The sequence below is a fragment of the Corvus hawaiiensis genome, chromosome 10 (assembly GCF_020740725.1).
Source record: "Corvus hawaiiensis isolate bCorHaw1 chromosome 10, bCorHaw1.pri.cur, whole genome shotgun sequence".
Lineage (NCBI taxonomy): Eukaryota > Metazoa > Chordata > Aves > Passeriformes > Corvidae > Corvus > Corvus hawaiiensis.
Genome location: NC_063222.1, coordinates 26,300,173 through 26,314,830, shown reverse-complemented (window position 1 = coordinate 26,314,830; position 14,658 = coordinate 26,300,173).

Genomic DNA, 14,658 nt, shown 5'->3' with positions numbered 1-14,658 from the left:
CACAAGTTTGGAACATTTTCCAGGCAAATAAACTCAACCACAACATCTCTCTTCCATCCTGAGCTCTGCAGGGACATCACTTTTCTCTCTGCTTCCCGAAGATGGGAAGGTGCAGCTGGAAGCACTGTCCTGGGCTGAACTCTCCCCCTTTCCCTTCTTTCCCATCGAAAATAAAATTCTCATACAAAATCTTAAGTAGCAATAAAAATAAATCTATTGTCATCAGAGTGACTATACTAATTATGGTCTAATTAGAAGAAAACCAAGGGGGATACCTTGAAAGACACTTCTTCTCAGAGAGAGGAATTTTATTTGCTTGATTTTTCCTTCTTTCCCAACTCCTCCCTCTGTTGTTTGAAGCTGCAAAGAAAAGAGAAAGATTTTAGGGGAAAAGAAGGTATTTAAGCGCATGCTGGCATTTGTTTCTGACCTCTGTAAGGTTCTTTTAATCTTCCACAGGTGGATTTCCTCAGTGGGATCCGTTAGTGGAACTGGGTATAATTATTGGTTCACCAAATATCCTACAGCCTGGCCTTCCCATTGTTTTCTTGTTCAGGTTTCCTTTTGTTTGAAAAGTAAGGAATCCCCTGGCTTTAAAAATATCTGGTAAAATTCCCTTCTGTAGATTCCAGCCTTGCAGACTGATCTCTGCTTCCTGCAAAGAGAAGTCTCCTGCTCCACTTCTGCTCCTGGCAGACTCCTCCAAAACTCAGCATTTTGGGGCTATTTGCTGTTACAATTCCATCATGGAATGCTTTGGGTTGGGAAAGAACTTAAAGTTCATCCAGTTCCACCCCCCCCCCCCCCCCCCCCCCCCGTAAGGGCAGGAACACCCTCCATAGACCAGGTTGCTCCACTTTGGTGATTTCAAAGCTTTTTTCCTTTCCAACACTCAGAGTATTCACTGAGCACGATCTGCTCCCTTGTCCAAAGACGTTCATTAGAGTGTCTAAATTGAAGATCCACACTAAGAAAGGACAAATGCTGCTCCAAATTCACTGAGCTCTCCTTGGCTGGTGCTGTCCCCAAAATCCAGGTGTGACCAGCAGCCACCTGGCTGCAGACGGCTGTTAGTCCTAATTGCTGCAGGTTTTACCACGAGCTAATTGCCTGCTCAAAGCCCGTTGTGTAAAGCAGGAGAAGTAATGGCCCGTGAGACATTAGAGGTGATTAGGAAAAATAAAGTTCCTTGGAAGAGTGAGATGTTGACTGCCTGGAAGTGATTTCTTCACTTAAATTCCAGCAGCTCAGGTGGGCAGGAGGATGCACCAAGAAAAATTAAAAGTGAAGTGGTTAAGCTGCTACTCAGCCTGTAGAATTGGCAAGTTAAAAACAAGATAAATAAACAAATAAAAAGCTCCTCCAGATTATATTTGATCAAATAAAGAGGAAAAAAAAGCAGGCTAAGACCTGATACCAAATGAAAGAGGTGCAGAGTGAATTTTTCATGACTTCAAACAGAAGTGATTGCTGGAGAACTGGAGTAGGGAATGTGTGTTTGGTGGTGCTGTTGACCTGGGATTTTTCACACAGGATCTCAGCACCTTGGAAATACCCTGGTAGTCAAGAGGTCAAATAAAAAAATGGTTCTTGGGGAGGGGGGAAAATAAAAAATGGTGCTCACATTAAATCAAAATTGACTTTCGTTCTGGCCAGAGTACAGCTACATGATGATACATTAATGTTTCATAGAGAAATTTGCTTAAAAGCACATGAACATATGAAGGGTAACTGGAGTGTCTGTGGCTGTAAAAATATTGCAGTAGAAAGATCTCTTTGAGTAAATTATTAAAAGCATATAGAAATTATAGAACAATGCAGTGTTTTAATAACCACTCCGAGCCTCAAACCTTTTCAGATCTAGGCTGGAATTTGTGTCCAACGAGAATTTAAAGGGCTCCACATCTTGAGGGTGGATCAGCAGTGCCCAGGATACCCACACTGCTCTGGGAAGCTCCTCCCCAGGGATTTATTAAACACAGATGATCTGTTCTTTCTTTTGAGAGTTCTTGATCTATCCTACAATAAAATCAAACCATACATTTTCATTTTAAGTGACAGATAGTCATGATCCTGTCAGAGCTTTCCATTGGGAAACCTAATTTTTAGTTTTGAAATAGCAAAATAATGCTAGAGACAAGTCTTAGAAGAATGAATTTGCATGTCAACATTCTCATATCTGCCAGCCTCTAACTTTAGGGGAACTTTGGGTCAGGCTTTGGATTGAAAAGTGGCAGGTTTTTTGAGGAAAATTATTGTGTGATATAAACCAGAAATCTTCCAGCCTAGTCTTTTAAATTCTGGAGCGTTCATGTTTAAAGAAATGCTTCGCTGTCAGCGGACAAATACTGAAATAATTGTTCTCTAGGGGATGAAAAGCACCCGTTAAAATGCAGACACACATCCAGTTCTTCATTTTTAGAGCACACTAGAAGTTTCATACACTGGGGACTGGCAGATTGATCAGGGAATGTGGAGGTTGGACAACAAACAATTGCTCATTTCTGTCTACAGCAGCTGAACCTGAGCTTTGAGGTGATAATGATTCAGTGGGACAAAAGGTTCTGATTCACCCCGGTTTTACAACATCTCCTTATGCTGAAAAGACGGTGGTGGAGGAATAGGGGGGGAGTTTGGTGTATGAGTGGCTCCTTTAGCCCAGCTGAGGTTTCCAAAAATGCAACAGGAATTGTGCCGATCTGCAAGAAAAGAGATGAGATCAATCAGGGGGTGTTGGGATAACCCCATCCTGGTGTGGCTGTGAGGGCCAGAGGGAGGGGTCCAGTCATTGGGCCCAGCTGGGGTTAGGGTGGGTTTAGCTTTAGGCTTAGATTTAAGAGGGAGGAGAAGAGCTTTGGCTTTTGCTTTCAGAGAATTGTTTAGGCTGGAAAAGACCTCTTAAATATCCCAGCCCAAGAATCCACCTGGTACTGCTCAGCCCTTGGCTCATCCACGTTCCCAAGAGCCACATCTCCTGGAAAAGGTAGGGAAGGAGGTGCTCTTGGTTGTGTTATTCATGATGGTTAAGATAATCCTTTTTGTGGCTTTTTTTCCTTGTTTGTAGTTGTATTAGTGAGCATTTTTGTGTTACAGAGACTCTGGGTGGAAGCCTCAGCTTTGGCAATGCATTAGGTGTCCTTTAAGGTGTTAAAAACAAGCAGAATTTATGTTTTCAACAGCATTTTGGCAAATCTTTTCAGAGGAGCTGTTTATTAGGTACTCTGGCTAATGAAGTGTCCTTTGATAATTAATTTGTCAGATTCAATTTATTGTTTCATAGGAAAGGAAGTAGAATAATGTTGAATGTCTGGCTTTGGTGTAAAATTTAGGGTGAGTGGGTTCAGACAACGTTGCCAAAAATAGCAAAAAATTAGTGTTGGGCGTTCAGCCTGAACCTGCTGCATTAATGAGCTTTGGCACTGGTGGATTAATGAATTTTGGGACTGGACTGGGTGGTGCAGGAGGTGGTTGTGTTGTAAATATTTGTGGTATGTGAGCACAGGACCCAATTCTCTTTGGGTAAATTTCTTTGGGGTTAATTCCACCCCAGGGCTTGACCTCCCTTCCTGCACAACAATTAGTGGGGCTTTTTTGTATGGAGAAAAGGTGGAGTTTGCACTCCTTGGTCTCAAATCTGTTGGAAAATCAGAGAAGTGACTTTTACTAAAAGCAACCATTAATGGGAGAGGTTTGCTCAGCCCTGGGAAGCTTTAAGGACTTTGTTTTCTGTGCTCAGGTGCCATTAGAAGGGAAAGAAAAAAAAAACATCAGGCAGCAAAGCAGAAGCTGAGGGTCTCTGGAGCAATCTTGGTGCTAAAATACAGCTAACCAGGGAATTCTGATATTTTAAAGAAAAAAATTCCCCAATGCAGCCGCTGCAATGTGGTTGTGACAGCTTGAAGTCGACTAAACCTTGTTCCCTGTGCTCCCTGTTTTCAGGAATGTTAATGAAGAGTTAACTGGTGTGGAAGGTTGGCTGTTTCTGGGATTTTTGGTGATTCTTTCTGGAGATGTGGGGATTAATAAGCCCCTGCCTGGGTGTTGGTTACTATGACACCATTAATAAGGCCAGGCTGTTTCTATGGTAGACATGCAGAATGTTTTAGGTGTAAAGATGGCTCCAAGACAAAAAAACCCAATCCCCTGTTTTCTCTTGATAACAACACAAATGAAAGCTGTCATTAGGAGGTTATTAAAGCTTTATGGATATTTTCCTTTTGCTGCTTGGGGCTGGGGAGGTTTGGGTCCATGTGGTTTAAGGAATATTGCCTGGAAATTCATTTTGGTTTAGCGTTCCTCCTCAGACTCATCCAGGATGTCATTCCAAGCCATGTAAAAGTGCTAATCCTTGTTTATAAACAAGAATAAAACAGAGTTTAGGCTGAAGCCTAACCTGGGCTGTTGGCAGGGTTTATATGGGATGGGTCATCATCACATCTGTTCCTATTGGAATACAGAATTTTCTGCAAAAAAATAGAGTGCTGGCTACTCTGTATGATTCCAGGGAATTGTCAATCCAGAGGAGATTAAAATACATTTGTGCATCTATTCACATCGTTTTAAATCCTCTGGGAGCCTTGCTTTCCCAGCACTGTTCAGGAGTGCCACCACTGGCTGTGGCAGGTTGTGTGCAAAGGACAAAACCCATGCTCGCCTCCAGCGCCTGTTTTGTCATTAAATGCCCCCAAATCAATTGCCACAGTCCAGTTGTGGCTTGTTGCTTTATTCTCTGCCTGCATTTATGCCTTTGCCATCCATTTTCACCAACTCCAGCGCTTTCCCTGGAGGTGACATCCTTGGGGAGCCGCTTTTATTTGTAGGGTCAGGATGTGAGGCAGTGACTAAATATTGTCTTGGATGCCTCGGTGCTGCCTTTGGACTGTGCGTGAAGGGGGAAGCTGAGCTGAATCTCTGCGCTCCCATCCATCACTAGATGGCACGCTGGGAGTGGGAATGTGCCTTGGCTGTGTCGGGCCGGGCTGAGTCCATCTGTGCAGACGCTCAGGAGCTGAGCGGTGACGGGCGGTGCACCCGCACAGAACCCCGGAGAAAGGGACAAAAGCAGAGCAGACAATTAACTGGGAGCAGACGCGTGTGACACAGGCTGGGGACAGCTCCTGGCTGGGTGGGTGGCATGGCTACCAGGGAATGTTTGCTGTTAAAACATGAAAGAAAGTCTGGGTTTTTTTGGTTGTTATTATTTTATGTTGCTTGTATTTAATGTGGGTGCTACAGCCACACAACTGCTCTCAAACATCAGCAAAATTCAATTTTCGTTCTCCATCCCAAATGTGTTCCTTGAGCCACAGCAAAGGAGCATAACTGGCAGTTTATAGTATTTATGTTATATAACTCTAAGAATTCCACTTAGAAGCAGACACAAAACGAGCTCTTGGAGAGTTTGGAATGGCAGCAGCCAAGCTCCTGCTCTCCATGTCCCCAGTGGCAACAGAGACCTGCTCTGCTTCATGTCAAGGGGGAATTCCTGCTTGTACAATCCTACCACAGTTTTAGGTCCTGAAATACGATTTGATCATTTTACTGACTCTTCTGAGGGTGCTGCTCATTGAATCCCCTCTGCTGCATGCCCAGACTTTGCTGCTCCCATGGGATGCTCCTGTGGCTGCTGCCTCTGGAATCGGTGTTGTGCTCAGTGCTTCTGGATCAGCTGGTGTTTGCTGCCACCGGGAAGAAAGAAAATAAAAGGGAGGAAAAAATAAACCCAATCCAAATAAATTAAACCCCATGCCCAACCCACATTTATTCACAGAAAGTGCAGGCATGGAATCATGGAGTTGAGGTTGGAGGGGACCTTAAAAATCATCAAATTCCACTCCCTGCTGTGGGCAGGGACACCTTCCACTGTCCCAGGCTGCTCCAAGCTCCATCCAACCTGGCCTTGGACACTGCCAGGGATCCAGGGGCAGCCACAGCTGCTCTGGGCACCCTGTGCCAGGCCTCCCTGCCCTCACATTATGGAATTTTTTCCTAACATCTACTCCTGGTTTAAGCCATTCCCCTGTGTCCTGTTATCCAATATCCTGTTTAATCTTCTCTTTACTTCCACACATGATACAATTTTGCTGGGATTTTGTGCAGGGAGTTGGGATATAGCACAGAGTAATGGGAATTTCAGCAAGCTGGGACCTCATTGTTAAATCTGATCTATCAAGGAGTGATCTCCAGCTGCTTCCATGTTTTCCACAGCGTTCTCCCCACCTGTACTTGATGAATTATTGCACCCTCACTGAGACCATTCTTGTGTCTTGGATTTGCACCCCTCCGAGAGCAAGAGATGGCTCTGCTGGGTGTCCCTGGCATCACTTGGATGCTGTGGTGGGAAAATGAGGAAATCTTGGCTAATTGCCTTCAGGAGGAGCAAACTGGGTGATGAAAGGAGCACTGATCCTCGTGCCAGTGGATGTTGCTCCTCTGAGGTGAGCGTCTTTGCGATATCTTCAGCTGAAAGGCGATGAAGGAATTCCTGCGTTATTCCAAGGAATGGGACAACTCCCAGTTTGGCCAAATGCCTGCAAATCCCTCCAATGTGATTCAGACACAGATAAATCTTTGACAGAGGCCTAATTTCATTGACATTTTAGATCTCCCTTCGACTGGATACACTTTAGGCAACTTGATGACAACCCTAAACGTCAATATCATGGGAAGATCAACGGAGCAGAGACAACTTTGGAGTTTGGGCTGTTTCTGTGCACACTTGTCACGAGAACAGCAGGATGCCCTCAACTGCAGATGCCATGAAGAGCTCCAAAAAGGCATCACATCTTGTCTCTGTTGTAGGCAGCTGGATCAACAAATCCTTTGAAAAATAGATCCACGGTATCCGTGGGACTTCTGACAGGCTTTGGAAATTTTATCACCCTTGGAAGAAAACCCCAGCTCTGGAGTTAATAAAGGAATAAGAGAAGCCCCAGATTACCTTGAATGCAACAAAATCGAGATTCTGATAAAAGGAGAGAAAATTTATTTGTATAAACATGATCCTCCTCTGAAGTGTTACTTCCTTTCAGAGAATTAGTTACTCAAAATTGCCAAGAAAATAAGGCAATACAGCTTTTGTAGGAGGGCAGAGTGACAAGAAAATGCCAGTTCCCTCTTCTAGGAGAGCGCTGCATGAATGTCTTCAAATTCCAATGAATTTTAGAGGAGCAAACAGTTTCTGCAGGAAAAAACTGACACTCGACTCTCCTTTCTCTCCCAGCCAGGTTCCTTTTAATATTAATAAGCTTCCAGGGGTGTTGTTAAAGGGAATGATATTAAAACAGTGTTCAAACATGCTCGCTGGGTTTTATTGTTGGGGTTTAAAATGGCATCACACATCAGAGAAGATCATAGGTAATCATGTCATCATGGAATGGTTTGGGTTGGGAGAGGCTTTAGGGACCATCTCATTCCACCTGTGCCAGGGCCTCCCCACCCTCACTGGAAAGAGGTTTTTTCTGATATCTACTCTAAATTTAGAGTCTTTCAGTTGGAAGCCATCCCATGATCCATCAACCATAATCCATTGCACATGGACTGTCCACCTGAGGTCTCTATAGCCTAGAAAAAATTAGGACTTTTTTTATTTTCCTGTTTCCCCTCCAATTTTATCATGCTTTGATCATCACAGGAACTCTTGTAGAGGAGTTTTTGTGGTGAGCTGGATTTAAAAAAGGTATAAAAATAGGGATTGGTCTTACTTTAATTTTGTTCAGTTTTTTTCTGTCATTGTGCATCTTCATGTTCATACGTTGGAATATTTTTTCTCTGCTGGTGATGTCCCCCATTGGATCATCCTTAGACCATTAAGGAAATCCTGCCTTTTAATTAAATGCTCAATTCTAAACAGGGATCAAGATCTATCCTTATCCAGAAAGGTTTTTTTAATATTAAAAATTATCAAGCATGTGTTGGCACGGCAACTCCTCCTTCCTTCCTTCTGCTGCTGCTCCTCCAGGACTGCTGACCTACAGCAGCCAGGAGAGTATTCCTTAAACTGGAGACTTCATGATACCCCTGGCAATTCAGAATCCCTGCTCAGCTGGGTGCACTGGAAAGCTCCAGCTGCAGTCCATCACTTTATTACTGTAACCTTCAGCAGCTGATTTTTAAATGTTAACATCTAATGTGGTTATGGAGTTATTGCTTCCCCTGGTTATGGAAGCTCTCAAGTGAGGTCAGGTGTGTTTGTTTAATCCTGGGTTTTATAACCAGGCATGGGTGGGGCAGTGGGAGTCTGGCTGCTGGGATAGCTGGTGGTTTTTGATTGGAATTCAGCTCCTGACGTGCTCAAATCAGCCCTGTACTTTCTTAATTCCAGGTTCATGACCCTAACTGAGAGGATGTGGGGAGAAGGAAATACTGAAAAAGGATATTAATTAAAATTATTGGGAAACACAGAGACTTTCCCTCCCAAGATACTGAGTGGAGACAGTGCATGTCACTATAACTGTGGTGCTGTAGTGGGGTGAGCTGTTATTGGTCACTACACATAAGAACTGGGATAAAGACAGTTTAATTCCATGTCTTTCCTATTCCCAACCTCTCTCTTTGAGCTGTGCATCCCAAGAGGAAGGAGCCTGTGTGCATCCACCACCATCCACAGAACATACCTTGGGTTTTATCTGTAGCACTGCTGAAAAATAAGAACTGATGGGTTTTTTTTCATGTTAAACTGTCCTTCACTGGTGAAATGTGTGGAAAAACCCATGTGGATTTCAGTGTGGATACTTTACTCTGACCATAAGGGTATCACTTAATAAATGTATACCCCATGACAAATTTGCATATCAGTACAGCAGTGCTGTGGTTTTGGTGGTGGATGATCTTGGACAGAGCATAAAAAGTAATTTTGATGGGAAAAATACAGGAATATAACACTTTCCTGTGCCAGCTTCTTCTGGATGGATGCACATTCCAAAGTCAGAAGGTTCATCCCTGGAGCACCCACAAAGTGGGATATCTGCAACTGGAAAATATTTCAGCATATCACATTTTGGTATAAATATCTTTAATTGGGCTGTAAGATGGTGGATCAGGCAGTGATTTTGGTTTAGATCTGCAATTCAGACAATTATTTTTCCTGAAAAATGATGAATATATTGAAAAATGAAGAATGAAAGGAAGAAATAAGTGATTATTTTAACTTGGGGTTTAAGAGGGTGGATGAAAAGCAGCACAAAGATTTCATGTGTGTGCAGGAAATCTAGAACTGAGCTGACGCATTGTCCAGAATCTTTGAAATATGAAATTAAACGTTCCCCAGGGAATCAAATGAAATAATGCAACGTAATTTATATCCTTATTTGAAGCTGTATCATCTCCCATACAATTCCTATGAGCAGCTCTTTTGTTGAGAAGCATTGCTGCTATCAGCGCCACTTTTATGTTGGAATCTTTTTTTACAATGCAAAGCTGGGAAGAAAAATGTATTCCTTCTTTCAGTCACTCATCCCTGTAAACCCCAAAGACAAACAGCTGAAGTTCCTGGGGGTGAGGCAGAAGTGTTTATCACTCCAAATTCTGGAACATAAAGCCTGGGAGATCAGGCTGGTTTCTGAATGCTGAGAGACAACTGACATTCCACTCCAGGAAAAAAGGAGGGGAAGGGTGGAATTCACTCCAGAGCTTTCACAGTGGGGGAAACAAACAGGGTGAAAAACATCATGTTACAGACGTAGCGGAGAGATGAGATTTATCTGGCATTACTGCTTCTAAAATCCTAGGTGATCTGAAACAATTCTTGAGGAGTGGGTTTAGGCCCTGGTAAGTTTTATTTAATAACCCTCAGTACAATACCCAGCTCTGATCCTGCAGCTCATATGGAGGCACCTCAAGGCAATGATATTTTTTCACCCCTCTGTTACAGATAAGAGAATTAAGGGAAGGAAAGGTGAAACTGGGTGGCAGCAAGAGTCAGAAAAGGAGCCCTGTGGGTTTTTCAGTGTAGCTTCCCTGATCTGATGTAATTAGGAGAGGTGACTTTATTGTGTAAGTAATAATTTAGTTCACTCTGGAATAATTGTTTTGAGTGCGGAGTGGTGAAAGCTGACCCTTGCACGGATGTTTTCTCAGTCCTTTGATGCCTGTGCTGGCTCGGGGGGGCAAAAATGGTCAGTGATCAAGTCTGTCACTGCTGGGAATTTAACTATTTAGCTCTAATTCATGATTTTAAATATGCACACACATCTCTGGGAAAGAAACAGCTCCTTTTCAGATGGGTTTTGACCGGATATTTTTCAGATAATTTCAGTTCTTGAGCTGGCATGGACACTCCTGACGTTTTTCCTCTCCACTCGTCGAAGTTCTCTCAGTCCTGCCCGGCTGCAGAGCCACGAGATCTCCCAAACTAGTATTAACCCAAAACACAGCGCAGAAATCTTTAGTTCTGTCCCCTCTTGGAGTTAACTACAAGCTCTCCCAGCTGATTCTTTAATTTTCAAGCTGTTTTTTTCACCTCCTGAGAGGTTGGTGTTGCGTTTGGGGAGGATTTTTAGAAACTGCCTTGGTTTCCTCCTGCGGGTTGTGAATTTTTAAGTGCTCTGCCCTTCCTGCACCAGTGGCCCTTGCTTTGATCTGGTTAAACTCCTGAGAGGGGAGCCCTGGGGCTTTCCTCACTGTGGGAAGGAAATAATCCACATTTCTTGAGGTAAAAAAACAAGCCCCAAACCACTGTCTTTGAGACGCGTTCAGTGAGGAAAGTGTGCAAGGTCAGTGCAGCCCTGGGGCGACAGCAATGTCTGCTCCACATCCACACGAGCCTGACATTGTGGGCTTTTCAAACAAAAAGCTGCTGTGAGCAGAGCCCTGTGCAGCACTGAGCAGTGCACAGCTCTTCCCAGAATCGCTGGGATGCTGGGAGCTGCAGGAATTAATGCAGCCAAACAGGCACCTCGCTAAGGAGTCTGAAGTGGAGTTGTCTTTGAGGAGAGAACGACTTCATTTTCAGCTGAGAAAGGGTTAGGAGAGCATTTTGAGGTGGTGGAGTTGGTGGACAGGTGACTCTGAAGGTTTAGGGTGAGTTCTGTTTATTTTTGGTGGGGTCCAGTGGAGTGATCCTGGTCAGTGCTCTCATCCTTGTTTATTTTTTTGAATTTCATAACGTTTATACAGATTTCTCTTATTTTATCTTTGTGGCAAAATCCTGTGGGAATTCATTAAACTGAGTTAGGAGAGGAATGTCAGCTCTTGCAGGATGTGTTTTGTTGTATTGTCCCAAACCCAGGGTTATTTTGACAGAGGAATAATGGAGATAGCCATGATTTAAAGAACAGGAGGAATTCCTGACAGGAATGGCGATCTGTCCTTGTTGGGAGCCAGCCTGGGGTACTTGATCATGGGTATTGATTCAGCCCATCAAAATTTGTTGTAGGAAATGTAATTTATGCTCCGACCTTCAGACAGCTCTCAGCTGGAGTGGAAAAACACGGCCCAGATCCTTACAGATGGGTCTGCTTATCACTGGCTCCAAGGAAATGCAGGATGGATGGAGGAATTCGAGCAGTCGTGCAGGCTGGGAGGACTTTCCAGTGGAAAAAACATGGAAATATCTGTTCTACAGGCACTGCTGCGCATAAAATTCTGTCCTAAAATTCCTTGGATAGAAGAATTACAGATCCCAGGAAGTAAAAAAACTCTTCACTGCTCCCCTTTTCAATTCCATGATGATTTTATTTTCATTAGAGATGCAAGATATTGTTAATTTGATTTTGGTTTAGGCCGATTCCAGGTCTGGGAATGGTGTAGTCACCCGGGGAAGGTGCACTGGAGCAGGAGCTGAAGGGGTGTTTTTACCTGCTGTAAGGGTTAAAGATATATTTAAAAGAACAGAGTGATGAGAGATGATTGGGAATGGGATGAACATCACTGTAAAGGCAAGGAAAGAGCAGGAACTCTTATTCCCAATTAGTTTTGGGAAAGTCACCTGTCAGGGAATCTTTTGGCAGGATGACCTAAAGTATCTTCATAGAATCCCAGAATGGTTTGGGATGGAGGGGACATTAAATCCCATCCAGTGCCACCCCTGCCATGGGCAGGGACACCTCCCACTGTCCCAGGCTGCTCCCAGCCCCAATGTCCAGCCTGGCCTGGGACACTGCCAGGGATCCAGGGGCAGCCCCAGCTGCTCTGGGCACCCTGTGCCAGGGCCTGCCCACCCTCCCAGGGAACGATTCCTTCCCCAGATCCCATCTAAATCTCCTCTCTGTCAGTTTGAAGCCATTCTTCCCATCCTATCCACACCAGGATACTGCATCCAGTTTTGCTTCTCTGCTGTTCAAGAGAGAGGAAAAACTACAGGAGAGCCAGAGGGGGCATATCAGGATGGTTAGAGGGTTTGGGAACTTGACACATGAAGAAAGATTTAAGGAGTTGGCTCAAGAATTTTATCCTTGTAGTACCAACAACATAATCGAGGGGGAAATGAAGTCAGCTCCTTGGTAAGGATTTGAATCAGAGGCACCAGGTACAGCTTGGTTCAGAGAAAAACCTGAGTGGTTAGAAGAAGGAGAAATTTTAAAAAAAGAAAGAAATATTAAACATGGAAATAAATTTTCCAGGGAAGTGTAGGACTGTTCCTTGCTTGAGGTGTTCATGGCTGGACATGGACCTGGGTGATGGAACTGCCACAGTGGTGGACAAAGTGAACTCCACAGCTCCCTCCAGTTTAGTCTCTCCTGCAGCCCCCAGGTCTCTGCTCTGGGGCCACCCACAGCAATGTTTTGCAGCGCAGGAGGTTCTTCTCTCCTCCCATCCCTCCCCACAGTCAAATGTTGTTACAAGCCTCAGGGTAAAAGCAGCGCAGAGCCGGTTGCAATGTGGTTTTCCGTACATTAAAATGTTTAAGGAATTTAAAAGTGCACAGTTGTCTAAAAACAGACACCCTCAGGCTTCTGCTTGAGGAGCTGGAGACAGGAATTCTGTTTCAAAGCTGCTTCAGATGCCTGATGGGTGTACCAGCAAATGCTCCTGCTTATGTAGGGCTGGTGCCTGCGGTGGATTCGAGCAGCCGAGAGCCTCCAACCTTCGTGTCTGTTGGATTTGGAGCACTGCAGGTTTTATTTTGGGGGATTTATGTACAAGGCTGCAGTGTCTGGAAACTCAAAAATTGGGATTATTCAAGATATTTTCCTTCCTCTGCTTTTGGTAGGGATATAGATGCAGTTTTCAGTTTTGTTGGAGTTGAAATCCCCTCGGTTTGGGGTTTTTTTTCCCTCCAAAATGACAAGAGTAATCAGCACTGTGCATTTGAATTGCTCTGGAATTAAATTTCAAGTGGAACAGCATGGTAGCTATTTCATTATCTCGGAATTTATTCCAGAATTAGGCACCAACGTTTTCAAATTTCATTTCCTTGTGTAGCTTCTTGAGCCAGCCCTTGTCTGTGACAGGCTGAGCTACAGCAGGGACGGGTTTAATTTATTAATTGGAGGCAGCAGGCGTCGAAAGGTTCTGCATTTGGAGCACATCTATATTTGCATACCTTAACTAGAACAAATGGATGGCAGTGCTCAGCCCTGGATTTTCAAAGGAGCTCAGGAAGTTCCATTTCTCTTTGAAAACCCTAAACTTCAGAGGAAATATTCTTTTTTTAAAATTATTTTTGCCGTGGCGCTGTAGTTTCATAGCCATCAAGAAAAAATACTGACTAACTCCAGTTCGGTGACTCTGTCCTTCCTTAGCCCAGCTCCTTGGAGTTATCTTGGAGATTTTGTTCTGTTGTCATGTCCTACATCTGTCAATTCTTCTTCAGTAATATTTCTGAAATTCTCTCTGTTCTAAACAAATGGCCAGCATCTTATCTGCTATCGGGGTGGCTGGGGCTTCATCTCCCATCCTTTATCTCTTATCCCTTCCAGTCCTCTTGCAAGCTGCTGGATTGTTGCTGCTGTCTCTGGCACTGACAGCCCCATCAATTCTGTCTCCCTTCACTGGTCTGTTTTCTTCCTACTGCATCAAGAAAAACTTTTATTTTTATTTCTGAAGATGCTCTCTTTGTTTTCTCTCTGGTTTGGCTCCTGTCACGTTGTCCTCTTGCTGTTGGCTCTGTTAACATGGATGGTTCCAGCCCCTCAGCACAGGCTCCTGAGTCCATCCCTCCTTGTTTCAAGCACCGTTTCCTGTCCTCAGCCCTTCTCATTTCTGCAGGGGCTGGAGCTTGCTTCAAAACTAGAGAAATGCAGTAATTAAGGTTGACCAGTGTGATTTAACCCTCACCAAAGTGAACACAGGCACCCACCCACCTTTCCAGCTGGAGGATGTGTGCTGGGGGATTGCAGAGTCCCATCAAGCCTCTCCTCTGGCACATTTAGGACATGTCATCCTCTTCAAGAGCGTGGAAAATGCCAAGGAAAACTTGGTGGTGGCGTAGGGAATGCTGCCTTTCCCGGTGAGGTGCTGGGAGGGTGGTTCCTCTTTTCCAGGAAGAGGGACAATGCAGCCAGTCTGTTGAACCTTGGTTATGTGAGCTGAAGTTTGATCGAATCACTCATTTTCTGCTGGTTTTGTTGCAGCACTTCTGTGCCCAGGCCTCAATCCTTTATTCCTGATGAATTTGCTGTTGTCACTATGGTTAAAAGTTTCTTTGCTTCTCATCTCATCCCAAAAAACCTATTTATTCTCACAGAGCTGTTGTTTTCATCTCTGCTACCTGAGAAT